Here is an 18779-nt window from a genome sequence, read left to right on the forward strand (position 1 = left end):
ACCTGATTGCATGCTGCCATTTTTCGTAGTGCAGTGATCAGGTCACTACTGCGCATGCGTATGCACTGTAATGCGCAGGCGCGCCGTACGGGTACAAAGCCGATCGTTGCTGTGTAATGGATTTAACGAAGAATCTATTCGCACTGCCGATCGCAAGGAGATTTACAGGAAGAGGGCGTTTGTGGGTGTCAACTGACCGTTTTCTGGGAGTGTTTGGAAAAATGCAGGCGTGTCCATGCATTTGCAGGAGGGTGTCTGACGTCAATTCCGGGACCGGACAGGCTGAAGTGATCGCAAGGGCTGAGTAAGTTCTAAGCTACTTAGAAACTGCACAAACTATTGTACCGCTCGGCTGCACATGCGATCGCAGCATTGCACAGCAAATATACACCCCCCAGTAGGAAGCGACTATGCGTTTGAACGGCTGCAAAAAGTAGCTAGCGAGCGATCAACTCGGAATGACCCCCTGTATTCAGACACGTCTAGTCATATTTCCTACTAACACTTGTCACTGTGCAGTCTTTGTACCCGTCTGAGACACATTTCAAAGCATATCTGTCCCTTATTTGCAGATACTTCTGTTGTATGATTCCACTTATACGGTATTTCCTTAGGGGTTGGGATCGTTATGCCAGCCATTGGGATGCCAGCGGTCAGAATACCAACCACGGCATCCCGACAGTGAGAATCACGACAGGGGGAAGTTAAGTGTACTTAACTTCCTCCAATAGCATAACCCTCCCCTCCCGCAGCTAAAACCTAAACCTCCCCCTCCACCCACAGCCTAACCCTGGTCCCTAACCCTCCAAATTCTGTTGGACCAATTTTAAACTGCATCTGTCTCACTCAGGCCTGATTCAGAGATTTACAGAAATTCAAAGCTTATGTAAATCTCTGATGGTTACAGATCTGGCATACTGTACTCGCCTACTCTCACGGTAGGGCCAGAAGCTCCTGAAATCCGCAAGCCAGCGGAAGTGAAAGTGGGGGCGGTCTGGGCGGCAGATGGGCAATTAATTGCATCATCGTGGGCCTGCTACCCGCTTCACATTGCCAGTAAAAATAGCCTGCCGGAAAAGTGGGATAGTTTCCCGAGCTGCCCACCGTTTCTCCCACTTAACAGGAACACATCCCACCTCTGAGTCCACCTGGATGCCTCCCCCTCCCAAACGACATAGCATGATTCACACGCTGCTGGTGTTTATGGTGGGCGGTGCACATTGTTTCAGAACATGGGGGAATCGGACCATTTTCTGGATCTGATGAAGCCAGTGGCTGCCTCCTTGGAGAGCATAGAAAATAAATGTGAGTTTATATGCAAATGTGGGAACACAGGGCCTGATTCTGATTAGAAAGTAAAGCAATAAAAGCAAGTACCTTTGTATGTGGAATAAACCATGCTGCCATGCAAGGGGAGCAAATACATTTATATGTTTTCTGTGCAGAGTAAATACTGGCTGCTTTTACATGTAGCCCAGAAATGATAGACAGCTTTTCTGCAGCGGGGTACACTGGTGTTCCACAGGGAATAACATCGGGGTGTAGAGTTGTATCTTGAGCCGAGGCACCAACAGGCTAAAAGCTTTGACTGTTCCCAGGATGCACTGCACCGCCTCCTCTATAACCCCGCCTCCAGGCACTGGAGCTCAGTTTGTAAGTTGGTGACTGCAGTGCAGGCAGCTAACAGGGAGGGCTGCGCTAGGCAGCCCTGAAAAGAGCTTTTGAAGAAGATAGCAGATTTCAAGGGCCGTAGCACAGGCACTTAGAAGTGCTATATTTCATACTGACATATCATGCTGCGGCTCCCTCACCTCCCCCAGCGGCGCTGTATACTCCCGCGCCCTGGTTGCCAGGTACTTACAGCGGAGGGCTCAGGTCCCTTCAAGGGCACACACACTCGCCGCCGCTCTCCTGGATCGCGTGGCCGCACGTCTAAGAGGTAAGAGGGTCTCCAGGCGGGACCCGGTGAAATCGCGATCCGGCGCGGTCTATGGGAGACGGACCGCGTGCGCTGTCGTGGACACTGTGGCCCACTAGACCACCAGGGCAAGGGCACAGGTCGGATTAAGCTATAATCGGTTTATGTAGGCCCGCAGTACCCGGTGGTGAAGTCAAGCAAAGGGATAAGGCTCTGACCTGTAACCCCACCCCCAGGCGCCATTTGCTGCAAATGGTCCCGCACTGGAGCTGCTTCTCTCTCTCTCCCTCACTCCCTGTCAGCGTTTGGGCGCCATTACACACACAGGTGCGCTGACTCTGGGAAATGTCTCCTCTGTAAAGTCGCCTGCATCATCATCATTTACAGACCACTTAAGTATTCTACATGTCATTTGGACAGTGTTCGTTAAGAACAAGTGCATTTCTACAGGGATATTTAGTACAAGTATCCTGTGATATACATCCAGTCTTTACTATGCATTGTTATATCTATATACATACATAGCTTTACTTATTAGTACAGTTACTTAGTATTGCTAGTCCAGTGCAGTTTTATTGTTGTTTGTAATAATTTCTGCATTGTACAGGTGACTGTGTGTGTGCCAATAGCTGTGTGTGGTCTATATTCCTTGTTTCTCTTACGTCCTAGAGGATGCTGGGGTCCACATTAGTACCATGGGGTATAGACAGGTCCACCAGGAGCCACTGGCACATTAAAAGATTGAGAGTGTGGGCTGGCTCCTCCCTCTATGCCCCTCCTACCATACTCAGTTTAGAAAATGTGCCCGGAGGAGCCGGTCACAGCTAGGGGAGCTCTCCAGAGTTTCTCTAGTAAAAGTTTATTTTTTATTTTTTTAAATTGCGTATTTTTTATTGAAAGTTTTAAAGGAACATCCCAAAAAGAATAATATGAAATAAAAAAAATAAAAATAAAAAAAGTATACATATAAAACAAACAATACCGGCCGGTATAGTAAAGTATGCAGGATGCAATCAGAAGTACGGTCAGACAGGAGACACAGAATACAATTGCAATACACGTCTAATAGTACAGGATATACAATACGCCCCACATTATAGCAATAAGCAGTAAGAGTAAGAGCCCATAGGCGCCATGTGAGCTCACACATTGAGGATAAAATGATAAAATAAAATTAAAAAAAGACTGACCCATGAGGCGTAGAAAAATACAAAAGTATTGGCACTGCAAAATATAGATAAAACACCTGCCTGAGTATACAGAAAAAAAAAAAGATAAGAAATAATTAAAATCCTAAGACCCCTGCTGCTCATAGAGATAAAACAAAAATCCCTACAATACAAAACAAAAAAATAACCCCCCCCCCCCCCCAAAACAAACCACCTCAAAACCCCCACCCTGTATAGCCTATCCCCAACCTAGGTATACCTGGATCCCCCCCACCCCCCATTAAACTACGTGACCTAACTGTCTAACACCCCCCTCCCTCCCTTCCCTAATACCAGGATAAATGAAAAAAAATAAGTGACTGGGGCAAATAAAAAAAAAGAAGAAATATGGCCAAACAGTAAATAAAGTAGATCTCCCTCATATGAGAATAAAAAATAAAAATAAAAAATGAATATGCAAATATGGAGATATGATAAGCGACCCGGAAATATAAGGAATAGTGCTGGTAGCACCCTACAGATACAACAGTATATAGGGATATGTAACCCTTAAATAAGCGATGGTCAAATAAAACATATCTTAGAACCATCAAATAACGAAATGATATCAATGGTAAGACATACAAAAAACAGAATAGAACATAGTATTTAAGAAAGTATCAACAATAAAATAGAACACAGCCAAGGACACGGTAACCAGTGAGGTATTATACAGACTTGGAAAGAAAGAAAATCAGTCCGGAGGATAAGCCCACTCTGAAATCAAGTCATTTAGCGGTACACGAACAGTAGTTAGGAAGGTAGTGGAGCCAGCAACCATAAAAGTTTATTTTTAGAGTTTATTATATTACAGGGAGGCTGCTGGCAACAGATCTCAGATCTCTACTAGGGTAGCTAATACTGAGACTGAAACTCAGGTGTTAAAGAATTATATGGCAGTTTGGTCAGGCTCTGTCCCTATTCCTGCAAAATCCCCTAGCATGTTCCCACAGAAACGTGCACATGCCCAAATTATGCAAGATGACATGGATACTGAGTCTGATACTACAGACGGAGATGGGGATGTGCTGAGGGGGGCGGCATCCCTTGCAAAGGGGGTGCAGCTCATGATTGAGGCCATTAGAGATGTGTTAAACATTAGTGACACCACACCTGAGCAGGTTGAGGAGGCTTACTTCACTAACAATAAGAAAGCCTCGCTAACCTTTCCTGCGTCTAAAGAATTAAACGCTATATTTGAAAAATCCTGGGAAAACCTGGAGATAAAATTCCACATCCCAAAAAGAGTTCTGGTTGCTTTTCCCTTCCCTGAGGAAGATAGGAAAAAATGGGAAAACCCACCAATTGTTGACGCATCTGTCTCCAGACTGTCTGAAAAGGTGGTTTTACCTGTCCCTGGTTCTACCGCGTTAAAAGAGCCGGCTGATCGTAAGATTGACACTACGCTCAAATCCATTTACACTGCTTCAGGAGTGGCCTTAAGGCCCACTATTGCCTGTGCATGGATTTCTAAAGCCATAGTAAAGTGATCAGGCACATTACTAGAGGATTTGGATACAATGGATAGAAGTGACATTGAATTGTTTTTACGTAACATAAAGTATTCTGTGGGGTTCATGGTGGAATCCATGAAAGACCTGGGTACGCTGACTGCACGGATATCTTCCATGTCGGTATCAACTCGCAGGGGACTCTGGCTACGCCAATGGTCTGCAGACGTGGAATCCAGGAGAAGTGTGGAGAACCTACCCTACACAGGTCAGGCTCTATTTGGGGAAGTGTTGGATGCATGGATTTCCATGGCAACCGCAGGTAAGTCACCTTTCCTTCCCTCTGCTACTCCTTCTACAAAGAAACCATTTTCTTCAGCTGTGCCGCAGTCCTTTCGGACCGCTAAGACAAAAAAGCCCAAGCCTTCTACCACTTTCTTTAGAGGTGGTCTGACACTCAGGCTCCCAGGACCAGAGACCTGCTTCTGGTACCTCAAAATCCTCAGCATGACCTCAAAGCCTGGAGGACGGGCTGGTGGGTGCAAGACTCAGACGTTTCAAGCACATCTAGGTGTCGTCCGGCCTGGATACAGGATATTGTATCCCAGGAGTACAGACTGGAGTTTCAAGAACTCCCGCCTCACTGATTCTTCAAATCAGGCTTGCCAGCTTTGCTGACAGAGATATCCTACAGGAAGCCATCCTAAAATTGAAAAAGTCACAGGTCATTGTCCCAGTTCCACCTCATGTGCAAAACAAGGGTTATTATTCAAACCTTTTCGTAGTACCGAAACAGGATGGTTCGGTTAGAGCGAGTTTGAACTTGAAATCGTTGACCCTTACCTGAGGGTGTTCAAATTCAAAATGCAGTCTCTCAGAGCAGTGATTTCATGTCTGGAGGAGGGAGAGTTTCTGGTATCCCTGGATATCAAGGCCGCCTCACCAGGCTTATCTCAGATTTGCACTGTTAGACAGTCAGTATCAATTCCAGGCACTACCATTCGGCCTCTCCACAGCACCGAGAGTGTTCACCAAGGTGATGGCAGAGATGATGGATCTCCTCCGCAGGCAGGGTGAACATAATCCCATATCTGGACGATCTGCTGATAAAGGCATCGTCCAGGGAGAGGTTGTTGAAGTTCATTGTTCTCACGACTCATCTAGTCAGGGAACACGGTTGGATCCTGAGACTTCCAAAATCACATTTGGAGCCGACAAGGAGGTTGTCTTTTCTGGGAATGATCCTCGACACGGAAGTGCAGAGGGTGTTTCTTCCAGAGGAGAAAGCGTTGGTGATACAAACAATGGTCTGGGATGTTCTGAACCAGCCTGGGTTTCGGTTCATCAGTGCATTTGCCTTCTGGGGAAGATGGTGGCCTCTTACGAGGCTCTACAGTACGGAAGGTTTCATGCTCGGCCCTTCCAACTGGATCTCCTGAACAAGTGGTCGGGATCTCATCTACACATGCACCAGAGAATACGTATGTCGCCGAAAGCCAGGATTTCACTCCTCTGGTGGCTACATCTATCTAACCTTCTGGAGGGCCGCAGGTTTGGGATTCAGGACTGGATCCTTCTAATCACGGATACAAGTCTCCGGGGGTGGGGCGCAGTCACTCAGGGGGAAACCTTCCAAGGAAGGTGGTCAAGCCTTGAATCCAGCCTTCCAATAAACATTCCGGAACTAAGAGCCGTCTACAAAGGTCTTCTCCAGGCGGCTCATTTTCTTCGAGATCGAGCCATTCAAGTGCAGTCGGACAATGTAACAATGGTAGCTTACATAAACCGACAGGGCGGAACGAAGAGCAGAGCTGCAATGTCAGAGGTAACAAGAATCATCCTCTGGGCAGAAAAACACACATTGGCGCTGTCAGCAATCTTCATTCCGGGAGTAGACAACTAGGAAGCGGACTTCCTCAGCGGACACGATCTCCATCCAGGAAAGTGGGGACTCCATCCGGAGGTGTTCACGGAGTTAACAGATCTTTGGTGTGTACCTCAAATAGACATCATGACCTCTCATCTCAACAAGAAGCTTCGGCGGTATTGTTCCAGGTCGAGGGACCCGCAAGCAGTGGCGGTGGATGCCCTAGTGACTCCGTGGGTGTTCCAGTCGGTGTACGTGTTTCCTCCACTTCCACTCCTTCCAAGAGTTCTAAAACTCATAAGGAGAACAAGAGTTCAGGCAATCCTCATTGCTCCGGACTGGCCAAGAAGGGCTTGGTACGTGGATCTTTTGGATCTACTGCTAGAAGAGACGAGGCCTCTTCCTTTCGGGAGGACTTGCTGCAGCAGGGGCCGTTCGCTTATCAAGACTTACCGCGGCTACATTTGACGGCATGGAGGTTGAACGCCAGATATTAGCTCGGAAGGGCATTCTGCACAAGGTTATTCCTACCCTGATACAGGCTAGGAAAGGAGTAACGTCTAAACATTACCATTATATTTGGAAAAAATATGTATCTTGGTGTGAGTCCAAGAAGTTTCCTACGGTGGAGTTTCAACTGGGACGGTTTCTCCTCTTCCTGCAAGCAGGTGTGGATACGGGCCTGAGGTTGGGTTCCGTAATGGTCCAGTTTTCGGCCCTATCCATTTTCTTCCAGAAGCAATTGGCTTCCCTCCCTGAGGTTCAGACATTCCTGAAAGGGGTTCTGCACATCCAGCCTCCCTTTGTGCCGCCTATGGCACCCTAGGATCTTAACGTGGTGTTACAGTTCCTCCAATCAGATTGGTTCGAACCTCTACCGGAGGTTGAGGTCACGTTTCTCACGTGGAAGGTTGTCACTTTGTTGGCCTTAGCTTCTGCTAGACATGTGTCGGTGTTGGTGGCTTTGTCTTGTAAGAGCCCCTTCTTGATCTTCCATGAAGATAGAGCTGTGCTCCGGACATGTCAGCATTTCCTTACGAAGGCTGTGTCGGCATTTCATATCAACCAACCTATTATGTTGCCAGTTGCTACTGGCTCCTCATTTTCATCAAAGTCCTTGGATGTTGTAAGGGCTCTGAAAATCTATGTGAAGAGGATTGCCCGGGGTGTCTCGGCTTTACAGCTTTGCTGAGCGGCTACTTGGTCTGGGTCGAACACGTTTGCAAAGTTCTACAAGTTCGATACTTTGGCCGCTGAGGACCTGAAGTTTGGTCAATTAGTTCTGCAGGAGCCTCAGCGCTCTCCCTCCTGATCTGGGAGCTTTGGTACATCCCCATGGTACTAATGTGGTCCACAGCATCCTATAGGACATAAGAGAAAATATGATTTTGGTTACCTACCGGTAAATCCTTTTCTCTTAGTCTGTTGAGGATGCTGGGTGCCCACCCAGCGCTTCGTGATCCTGCAGTGGTTACTTTGTTCAGTACTGCTTAGTTCTTGATTTAGTACTGTTTTGTTACTTGGTTAAGTAATATTGTTCAGCCGTTGCTGAGGTCTCAAGCTGGTTAGCTTGATTTGCCTTGTATGTGTGAGTTGGTGTGAACCTCGCCACTATCTGTGTATAATCCTTCTCTCGAAGATGTCCATCTCCTCGGGCACAGTTTCTAGACTGAGTCTGGTAGGAGGGGAATACCTGTCTATACCCCATGGTACTAATGTGGACCCCAGCATCCTCTATGGACTACGAGAAAAATATTTACCGGTAGGTAATTAAAATACATATTTCTGCAGCAGGGTACACTGGGGTTCCACAGGGATAACATCGGGGTGTAGAGTTGAATCTTGATCCGAGGCACCAACAGGCTAAAAGCTTTGACTGTTTCCAGTATGCTTAGCGCCGCCTCCTCTATAACCCTGCCTCCGTGCACAGGAGCTCAGATTGTAAGTTGATGTCTGCAGTGCAGGCAGACAGTGCAGCCCTGAAAAGAGCTTTAATGAAGATAGAAGACTTCAAGGGCCGCAGCACAGGCACTTAAAAGTGCTATTTGTCAGGCTGACATATCGTGCTGCGGCTCCCTCACCTCCCACAGAGGCGCTGTATACTCCCGCACCATGGGTGCCGGGTACTTACAGCGGAGGGCTCCGGTTCTTCACCTAGGGCACACACACCTGCCGCAGCTTTACAGGATCGCCTGGCCACATCAAGGAAGGAGGTAAGAGGGTCCCCCAGACGGGACGCGCTGGAAATCGCGAACTGGCGCGATCTTTAGGAGACGGACCGTGCGTGCTGGCGTGGACACTGTGTCCTTACAGGGACCCCACTAGACCACCAGGGCAAGGGCACAGGTCGGATTACCTCATATTCCGTTTTACTAAGGCCCGCAGTACCCTGTGGTGAAGTCCAGCAAGGGGATAACGCTCTGACCTGTAGCCCCTCCCCCAGCCCCAGGCGCTATTTACTGCTAACGTTCCCGCACTGGAGCTGCTTCTCTCTCTCTCCCTCACTCCTGTCAGCGTTTGGGCGCCATTACACACATGCTGAGCTGACTTTGGGACTGCTGGGCAATGTCTCCTCTGTAAAGCCGCCTGGATCATCAGCGCTGTGCATTTACAGGACACTTAAGTATTCTACATGTCTTTAGAGAGTGTTAGTTAAGAACAAGTGCATACATTCAGGGTTATTTAGTACAAGTACCCTGTGATACACATCCAGTCTTTACTGTGCATTGTTATACAGGTTGAGTATCCCATATCCAAATATTCCGAAATATGGAATATTCCGAAATACGGACTTTTTTGAGTGAGACTGAGATACTGAAACTTTTGTTTTTTAATGGCTCAATGTACACAAACTTTGTTCAATACACAAAGTTATTAATAATATTGTATTAAATGACCTTCAGGCTGTGTATATAAGGTGTATATGAAACATAAATGAATTGTGTGAATGTACACACACTTTGTTTAATGCACAAAGTGATAAAAAATATTGGCTAAAATTACTTTCAGGCTCTGTGTATAAGGTGTATATGTAACATAAATGCATTCTGTGCTTATATTTAGGTCCCATCCCCATGATATCTCATTATGGTATGCAATTATTCCAAAATACGGAAAAATCCGATATCCAAAATACCTCTGGTTCCAAGCATTTTGGATAAGGGATACTCAACCTGTATCTCTATACCTACATAGCTTTACGGGTGTAGTATGGAAGGTAGATAGTAACTAGGTCAACAGTGTCTAGGTCGACCACTATTGGTCGACAGTAACTAGGTCGATAGGGTCTCTAGGTCGACATGGTCTAGGATTTTTTTATTTTTTTCTTGTGTCATTTTCTTCGTAGAGTGACCGGGAACCCCAATTAATGCACCGTGTTCACTCGCCATGCTTCGGGCAAGGTGCCTCGCTCAGCTACCGTTGTGCTCGGCACAGGTTACCGTTCCCAATTGTAGTCCACGTGCATCGTTAAGTATGAAAAGGTTAAAAAAAAAAGAAAAAAATTGTGAAAAACTCATGTCGACCTTTTGACATGTCGACCTAGAACATGTCGACCTAGAAACCTTGTCAACCTAGTTACTGTCGACCAATAGTGGTCGATCTAGATAGTGTCGACCTAGTTACTGTCGACCTAGAGACCGGATCCCAGCCTTACTTGGTAGTGCAGTTACTTAGTATTGCTAGTCCAGTGCAGTTTTATTGTTGACTGTCTTAATTTCTGCATTGTACATGTGACTGTGTGTGTGCCAATAGCTGCTGTGTGATTTCCATTCCGTGTATCTCACATATACTGCTATCCCTATATTTTGAACCCTGAGGGGGGCTATGTGCTTCAGTTTTTTCATATGATCTAGTGTTTTACAGGATATACTCCTTTGGAATTTTTCTCTGTGTTTTACAGTCACCATATACTGTACCTCTTAAATCCTCTGTGTGCTCTGCTTGCAGTCACACTATACAGGGGGATTTTTCTCAGGTACTTTGTCTGCTAATATTGTACTATTTCGCCCTATGGTTACGCTTTCATATCATGTCAGCTAAACAGGGTGATAATTATATGGCTGACCCTCAGGGGCGTCTCTAGAGAGGAGGGGACCCATGTGCAGACTCCGTATGTGGGCCCCCTCCTCTCCCGTAGCCGTCGCACCGCTGCTAGCACTCTGAGCGCTGTAGACTCTGAAAAATGGCCGCCACGCCATTTTTTCGGAGTCCTGCGCATGCGCTGTAGACTCTGGCACTGTGCCAGAGTCTCTAGTGGTCATTGCGCTAGCAGCGGCGCGACGGCTATGGGAGAGGAGGGGGCCCACACACGCTCAGCGATGGACTCTGGAATGGTAAATATAGGAGAAATGGGTGCAGTGTGTGTGGTGTGGGCCCCCCCTGGACTAAGGGGCCCGTGTGCACCGCTCACACTGCACCCATTATAGATAAGCCAGTGCTGACCCTGCACTCTGCAGTGCTAATGCCATAGATCTCTCTGAGGAAAATATTGCAGCTGAGGGTTCAGGTACTGGGGGTTTTATACCCCTCAGTCAGTCTACAACAACGGAGGCAAATCATGACCGGCCGTGGGCTACATTTTCTAATTTACTGACTACGCTTGTAACTAGACTTGCGCCCCCTATGGTACCTCCTGTGCCATTACAGCCACATATTGTCCCTGCTGTTAATCCGCCATGGACAGATACTCTGTCCTCTCAGTTACAGCAATTAAATCAGTTTTTGGCCAAGCAAAATTATAACCCTTGCCCGCCTAAACTCAGGGGTCTTCAAAACGGGCCATTACTTCCTCAAAATCCACTCATGTTTCAGATACTTCATCTGATGAAGATGGCGCATATCTGACCCCTCAGACACTGATGCAGATGCTTCTGATGGGGAGTCTACGACACAGGTGGATGTCCCTGACCTCTTGGATGCTATCAGGTTGATTCTTCAAATTGATGATGAAGAACCCCCAGCTACCTCTAAGAAACCAGATAAGTTCAAGCGTCAGAAGGTTACTAAATTAGTTTTGCCCCATTCTGACCACTTAGTTGACATACTTCAGGAATCTTGGGAGTATCCAGGAAATAAATTCTCCCTGTCTAAAAGGATGCTGGCTCGTTATTCGCTCGCTACAGAGTTAAGTAAAAATTGGGAAGCACCGCCACCGGTGGACTCACAAGTGACAAATCTGGTGGTGTCCCCTGCTCTGCCTGTCACTACCGTCACCTCTCTGAAGGAACCGATGGATAAACAAGAGGAGGGTTGCTTGAAGTCTATTTACACTCTTGCTAGAGCTGTGCATAGGCCTACTATTGCAACCTCTTGGGCTGCAAAAGCTATAGAGGCCTGGGTACAGGAAGTTGAAGCTCAACTAACGTCTAATTTTCCTGATAATGCTAGACAGTGTCTTTCATACATTATTACAGCCTCTTATTATATACAGGAGGCGGCATCTGATGCAGGTATCCTAGCTGCCAAAGCGTCTACTACGTCTATTCTGGCTCGCCGGATCCTCTGGTTGCGGTCCTGTTCTGTAGATCTGGACTCTAAAAAGACCTTGGAGGTGATCCCTTTTAAGGGATACTTTTTGAGGAAGACCTCAATAAGATTGTTGCTGATTTAGTATCTGCTAAGACTGCTTGTCTACCTAGTACTACTCCTTCATCTCTGAAGGCTAAGAGTACTGCCTTTCATGCCTTTTAACCTCCAGGTAAAGCAAAGGGTCAGGCGTACCCGAAACAGGCTTGCACTTCCAAATCCACTAAGCCCAAACCTAAGCGTGCCTGGGCTGCCCGTCAGCCTGCTTCCAAAACAGACAAGCCTGCTGCATGACCGGGCTGGCCTCCCCCTGGGGGATCCCAGGGTGGGAGGCTGATTTCTACGATTTGCTCAGGTATGGCTATAGACCACTTCGGACGCCTGGGTAAGGGAAGTCGTCGCTCACGGATACGCCATCTCTTTCAAGAAACGTCCCCCTCACCAGTTTTGCTTGACGAACATCCCTACGGATCCGGTAAAAGCAAAGACTCTCCATCTGGTGGTGCAGTCCCTGCTGGACACGGGAGTGATAGCGCCGGTGCCTCTATCTCAGAGAGGCAGGGGGTACTATTCAACGCTGTTCCTAGTCGCGAAGCCAAATGGTTCTTCCCGGCCCATTCTCGACCTCAAGTCTTTGAACAAATTTGTGAAAGTTTCCAAATTCCGTATGGAAACTCTTCGCTCTATTGTTCTGGCTTTGGAGCCCAAGGACTATATGGTATCACTGGATATACAGTACAAGATGCTTACCTGCATATACCTATTGCAGTATCGCATCAGCAATACCTGCGGTTTGCTGTTGGCAACCTGCATTTTCAATTCCAGGCCTTACCTTTTGCTCTGACCACGGCTCCAAGAATTTTCACCAAGGTCATGGCGGTTATGACGGCTCTACTCTGCCGTCAGGGTATCAGGATCCTGCCATATCTGAACGACTTGTTGATCCTGGCGAACTCTCCAGAGGTTCCCCTCTGTCATCTGGAACTGACTGTCCAATTCCTGCAAGCCCAAGGGTGGCTCATCAGCTGGAAGAAATCTTCCCTGGTCCCTGCTCAGAGCATGGTGCACCTGGGAGCACTATTGGACACCCACAACCTGCGGGTGTTTTGTCTCCGGAGAAGGTACTGAAACTTCAGGACAAGATAAGATGCTTCTCGTCCACGTGTGTCGATACACTCAGCGATGCAAGTACTAGGCCTCATGGTGTCAGCTTTCAACATGGTGGAGTATGCTCAATTTCATTCACCCACTCTGCAGAGGTTAATACTCTCCAAGTGAGATGGCCTGCCTCACCAGATCAGGACTCACATGATCTCTTTGACTCCAGAGGTCCGCCTGTCACTGAGCTGGTGGCTACAGGACCAACAATTGAGCAGGGGTCGTCCCTTCTGGATCTCCAATTGGGTCCTTCTGACGATGGATGCCAGTCTGCGGGGTTGGGGCGCGGTGTTGGAGCAACACTCTCTTCAGGGTCGGTGGACCAGGGAGGAATCTCTCCTCCCGATAAACATTCTGAAATTGCGGGCAGTGTTCAATGCGTTGACACTAGTCCTGCCTCTGGTATATAACAGGCCTGTTCAAGTACAGTCGGACAACCCCACCACGGTCGCGTACATAAATCATCAATGCGGCACTCGAAGCCGCATGGCAATGTTGGAAGTGTCCAGAATTCTTCATTGGGCGGAACGCCATCTGCCAGCCATATCGGCAGTGTTCATTCCGGGAGTCCTCAACTGGGAAGCGGACTTCCTCAGTCGTCAGGACGTACACGCCGGGGAGTGGAGTCTGCATCTGAAAGTCTTTCAACTCCTAGTGGAGTGGGGCCTACCAGATGTAGACCTGATGGCGTCTCGACACAATCACAAGGTTCCGGTCTTCGGAGCGAGGACAAGGGATCCTCAAGCAGCGTTCATGGACGCACTGGCAATTCCATGGAACTATTGGCGGCCGTACGTGTTCCCTCCGGTGTCACTTCTGCCCAGGGTGATAAGGAAGTTCAAGCAAGAATGAGGAATGCTACTTCTAATCGCTCCAGCATGGCCCAGACGGCATTGGTTCTCAGACCTGCAGGGTCTCTCTATAGAGCGTCCTCTTCTGCTTCCGCAGCGCCCAGACCTCCTCGTTCAGGGCCCTTGTGTATACCAGGATTTGACCCGGCTGGCTTTGACCGCGTGGCTCTTGATACTTCGGTACTGAGGGCCAAAGGTTTTTCTGAGGCGGTCATTCAAACTATGTTGAAGGCCCGTAAACCGGCTTCTGCTCGGATTTATTATAGGGTCTGGAATTTTTATTTTGCTTGGTGTGCAACTAATAATTATGAAGCATACAAGTTCAGTACGGCCAAACTTTTGGCTTTCCTGCAACAGGGCCTGGACTTAAGCCTTTGTCTGGCCTCCCTCAAAGTTCATATTTCTGCCTTGTCGATTTGGTTTCAGAGAAAAATTGCGATCCTGCCCGATGTTCATACATTCACTCAGGGTGTTTTATGGATTCAACCTCCCTATGTTCCGCCTGTGGCTCCTTGGGATTTGTCGGTGGTTCTGGATGCCTTACAAGAGTCTCCGTTTGAACCTCTTGAGTCTGTGGAACTTAAGTGGCTTACTCTTAACGTCTTGTTTTTGCTGGCTATTGCCTCTGCTAGACGGGTGTCAGATTTGGGTGCCTTGTCCTGTCGGTCACCCTTTCTGATTTTTCACCGTGACGGGGCCGTTCTTAGAACTCGCCCTGGTTATCTGCCTAAGGTGGTGTCATCTTTTCACCTTAGATTGTGGTTCCGGCCTTTTCCTCTCCAGATTTATCTTCCAAAGAGCGGTCTTTGGATGTGGTATGGACTCAGGGCCGTCTTAACAGCAGTGTAGGCCCCTGGGCACAGCAATGCACTGGGCCCCCTACCCATCCTCCAGCGGTAGGGATGGGGGGTGTTATCAGCACAGCTTTGATGTCCCGCGGACGGTAGGGGATGTTCTATCTTCCTCTCAGCATGTAGGACCTGGAGCAGTAATTTCTGCTAATTACTCCTTTACTGCACAGATGGGGCTAAACTGTAGAAGGGGGCATTGGGCTGAATGAACAAGCCCTGGTACATGACTTCTAGGGTGGTAGGGGGTGTTTAATACGTACGGTAGGGATGGAAGTGGCGTGGGCTTAATATTTATAATTTTCCGGTGGGAGGGCAGCTTGCTTAACTGCAGATATCTCAAGTTCCTAAAAATATATTTCTTAGCATTGAATGGGATAAAAAAAAACTAGAAAGTCCCACCTTTCAGAAGGTTCTGGGGACTTGGGGATCAGAGTTCAGGAGCCAGAGCAATTCACCAACGAAAATCTAAAACGGCATATTAGGCGTGTGGAGCTGGAGCAGGGACCAGCTGCTTGAAGGCTTATATCTCTCATTCGGGGCATAGTAGTGACAAGCTGCCAGTATCCACTGACAGGGGAGAGTCCCAGCTTTTGGATTATACCCTCAGAAATACTCTAAGTCAGACAAAACCCGAGATATCTGGCTGGGAAGAGAAATTAACAGGCTTGGTTGGGGACCACTGCTTTCAGATATCTCCGGTTCCACAGGGCAGATTTTCAAAAATCTGGTACGCTGAATATCAGGAACGGAACACAATGTACAGAGAGCCAACGTAAAAAATAACAATGTTTATTTGTAAAACATATAAAAAGATTAATTATCATATGACCGGTGAATAATATGTATATATAAAGAACATTCACTAGACGTGAACTGGTGGTCTGTTGTAATAACTCAGCTTTTTGGGGTGAGAAGTTCCGTGTTCAACTAGTTAAATCATTGATAAGTACCAGGTGTATTAGTGGAATCCTTGTAAATTCAAAGTCCCTCAGTGGAAAATGAGATTCAATACCTTTCCAAATGGGCTGGTGAGAGCCGAGCGTCCTCGGCTTCAATGTCCTGCAATGCCCATATACGCTGTGCAGCGGAAAGGAGGAGACCGTCTCTCTCACAACCCGGTCGTGGCGGCGTACTTGCTGAAGCCGCTGATGTCGGATGCTGTAGACGGAGGGTGCAGCGGGGACCAAGGAACACCTGGAAAAGTTCACCTGAGCTGAGTACGGATAGGGGCGGGTCCTGACGCGTTTCGTCACGTTCACGTGACTTTCTCGAAGGTAGATGACCTACCTCATCTACCTTCGAGAAAGTCACGTGAACGTGACGAAACGCGTCAGGACCCGCCCCTATCCGTACTCAGCTCAGGTGAACTTTTCCAGGTGTTCCTTGGTCCCCGCTGCACCCTCCGTCTACAGCATCCGACATCAGCGGCTTCAGCAAGTACGCCGCCACGACCGGGTTGTGAGAGAGACGGTCTCCTCCTTTCCGCTGCACAGCGTATATGGGCATTGCAGGACATTGAAGCCGAGGACGCTCGGCTCTCACCAGCCCATTTGGAAAGGTATTGAATCTCATTTTCAACTGAGGGACTTTGAATTTACAAGGATTCCACTAATACACCTGGTACTTATCAATGATTTAACTAGTTGAACACGGAACTTCTCACCCCAAAAAGCTGAGTTATTACACCAGACCACCAGTTCACGTCTAGTGAATGTTCTTTATATATACATATTATTCACCGGTCATATGATAATTAATCTTTTTATATGTTTTACAAATAAACATTGTGATTTTTTACGTTGGCTCTCTGTACATTGTGTTCCGTTCCTGATATTCAGCGCAGCCGCTTGTTCTTTTTCTATGCCCCACCACAATACTACACATAGTATTCCGGCAAGCGCAGACTATCAGGAACCATAAAATTGTGATTTTTTTTAATCCTACGAAACACGTATTAGTTTTCATTGTTATTTGATGATTAGGCGCTCGTTTGTTGCAGTTTTTTGTTCTGGTCTTCAAAAATCTGGTACCCCTGGAAAGAGGGGACCCTCAGCTATCAGCCTAGGGCCCTTGTATTCCTGGGGCCCTTGGGCAAGAGCCCATTGAGCCCATATGAAAAGACGGCCCATAATGGACTCTCCGTATTTATGTGAAGAGAACAGCTTCGCTTAGGAGATCTGATTCTCTCTTTGTCCTTTTTGGTTTTCACAACCGTGGCTGGCCTGCTATTAAGCAGACCTTGGCCAGATGGATCAGAATGGTGATTACACTTGCTTATGTACAGGCTGGCATTCCAGCCTCTGCTACCATCAAAGCCCATTCTACTCGGTCTGTTGGACCTTCTTGGGCGGCTCGCCATGGTGGGACCCTTGAATAATTGTGCAAGGCGGCTGCGTGGTCCTCAGTGAACACGTTCATAAGGTGCTATGCCTTCGATACTTATGCCTCCTTTGGACGCCGGGTTCTTGTGCCCGCTACAGCGCTTCCTCTCCAATGAGGAACTGCTTTAGGACATCCCCAATGTTATCCCTGTGGAATCCCAGTGTACCCCGCTGCAGAAAAAGAGATTTAAGGTAAGAACTTACCTTTGTTAAATCTCTTTCTGTGAGTTACACTGGGTTCCACAGGGCGCCCACCATGACACACTTATCTTCTTTGGGTTTGTATGGCATTAGCCGCTTATACCTTCTCCTGTCGCGAGAATGTGGTGTATGTGGCTACTAACTGTTGTCGTCTCTTTTGCCTGCTACTGCATTGGACTGGTTAACAAAACTGAGCTCCTGTGCACGGAGGCGGGGTTATAGAGGAGGCGGCACTAAGCATCCTAGGAACAGTCAAAGCTTTTAGCTTGTTGGTGCCTCGGATCAAGATCCAACTCTACACCCCGATGTTATCCCTGTGGAACCCAGTGTACCTCGCAGAAAGAGATTTAACAAAGGTAAGTTCTTACCATAAATCTACTTATCTCACACAGGTTGCTATCCCTATATTCTGTACCCTGAAAGGGGCTAAGTGCATCAGGGTTCTCATATAATACAGTGTTTCACAGGATATACTATTTTTAGTATTTTTCTCTGTGATATTCAGTCACCATATACCTCTTAAATTCTCTGTTTGTGCTCTGCTTGCAGTCACACTATACAGGGGATTTCTGTCAGGTACTTTGTCTGCTTATATTGTACTGTTACGCCCTAAGGTTACGCTTTCACATAATGGGGGTCATTCTGAGTTGATCGCTAGCTGCCATTGTTCGCAGCGCAGCGATCAGGCTAAAAATCCCACTTCTGCGCATGTGTATGGTGCGCACTGCGCACGCGCAACGTACTTTCACAAAAGCCGATGCAGTTTTACACAAGGTCTAGCGACGCTTTTCAGTCGCACTGCTGATCGTTGAGTGATTGACAGGAAGTGGGTGTTTCTAGGTGATAACTGGCCGTTTTCGGGGAGTGTGTGTAAAAACGCAGGTTTGCCAGATAAAAACGCAGGAGTGGCTGGAGAAACAGGGGAGTGGCTGGCCGAACGCAGGGCGTGTTTGTGACGTCAAAACAGGAACTAAATAGTCTGAAGTGATCGCAAGGTAGGAGTAGGTCTGCAGCTACTCTGAAACTGCACAAATTTTTTTTGTAGCAGCGCTGCGATCCTTTCGTTTGCACTTCTGCTAAACTAAGATACAGTCCCAGAGGGCGGCGGCTTAGCGTTTGCACTGCTGCTAAAAGCAGCTAGCGAGCGATCAACTAGTCGGAATGAGGGCCAATGTCAGCTAAAAAGGCTGGTAAATCAATGGCTGACTCTGTACCATGCAGTGCTGATGCCACAGATTTTTCGGAGGAAAACATCGCAGCTGTGGGTTTAGGTGCTGGGGGTTCTATACCCCCCAGTCAGTCTGCAGCAACAGGGGCACATCAAGACCCACCTTGGGCTGCTTTCTCTAATTTACTGACTATGCTAG

At 47.6% G+C, this 18779-nt stretch overlaps 1 protein-coding gene across 2 annotated transcripts in view; it reads left to right on the plus strand.

The window, feature by feature from the left end:
* LOC134927268 (ATP-dependent translocase ABCB1-like) overlaps nucleotides 1-18779 on the plus strand; it is a 406228-nt gene that overhangs the window by 253936 nt on the left and 133513 nt on the right. The gene's annotated exons all lie outside the window — the stretch shown is intronic.

Source organism: Pseudophryne corroboree, chromosome 5 (genome assembly GCF_028390025.1).
Source record: "Pseudophryne corroboree isolate aPseCor3 chromosome 5, aPseCor3.hap2, whole genome shotgun sequence".
NCBI classification, from domain to species: domain Eukaryota; kingdom Metazoa; phylum Chordata; class Amphibia; order Anura; family Myobatrachidae; genus Pseudophryne; species Pseudophryne corroboree.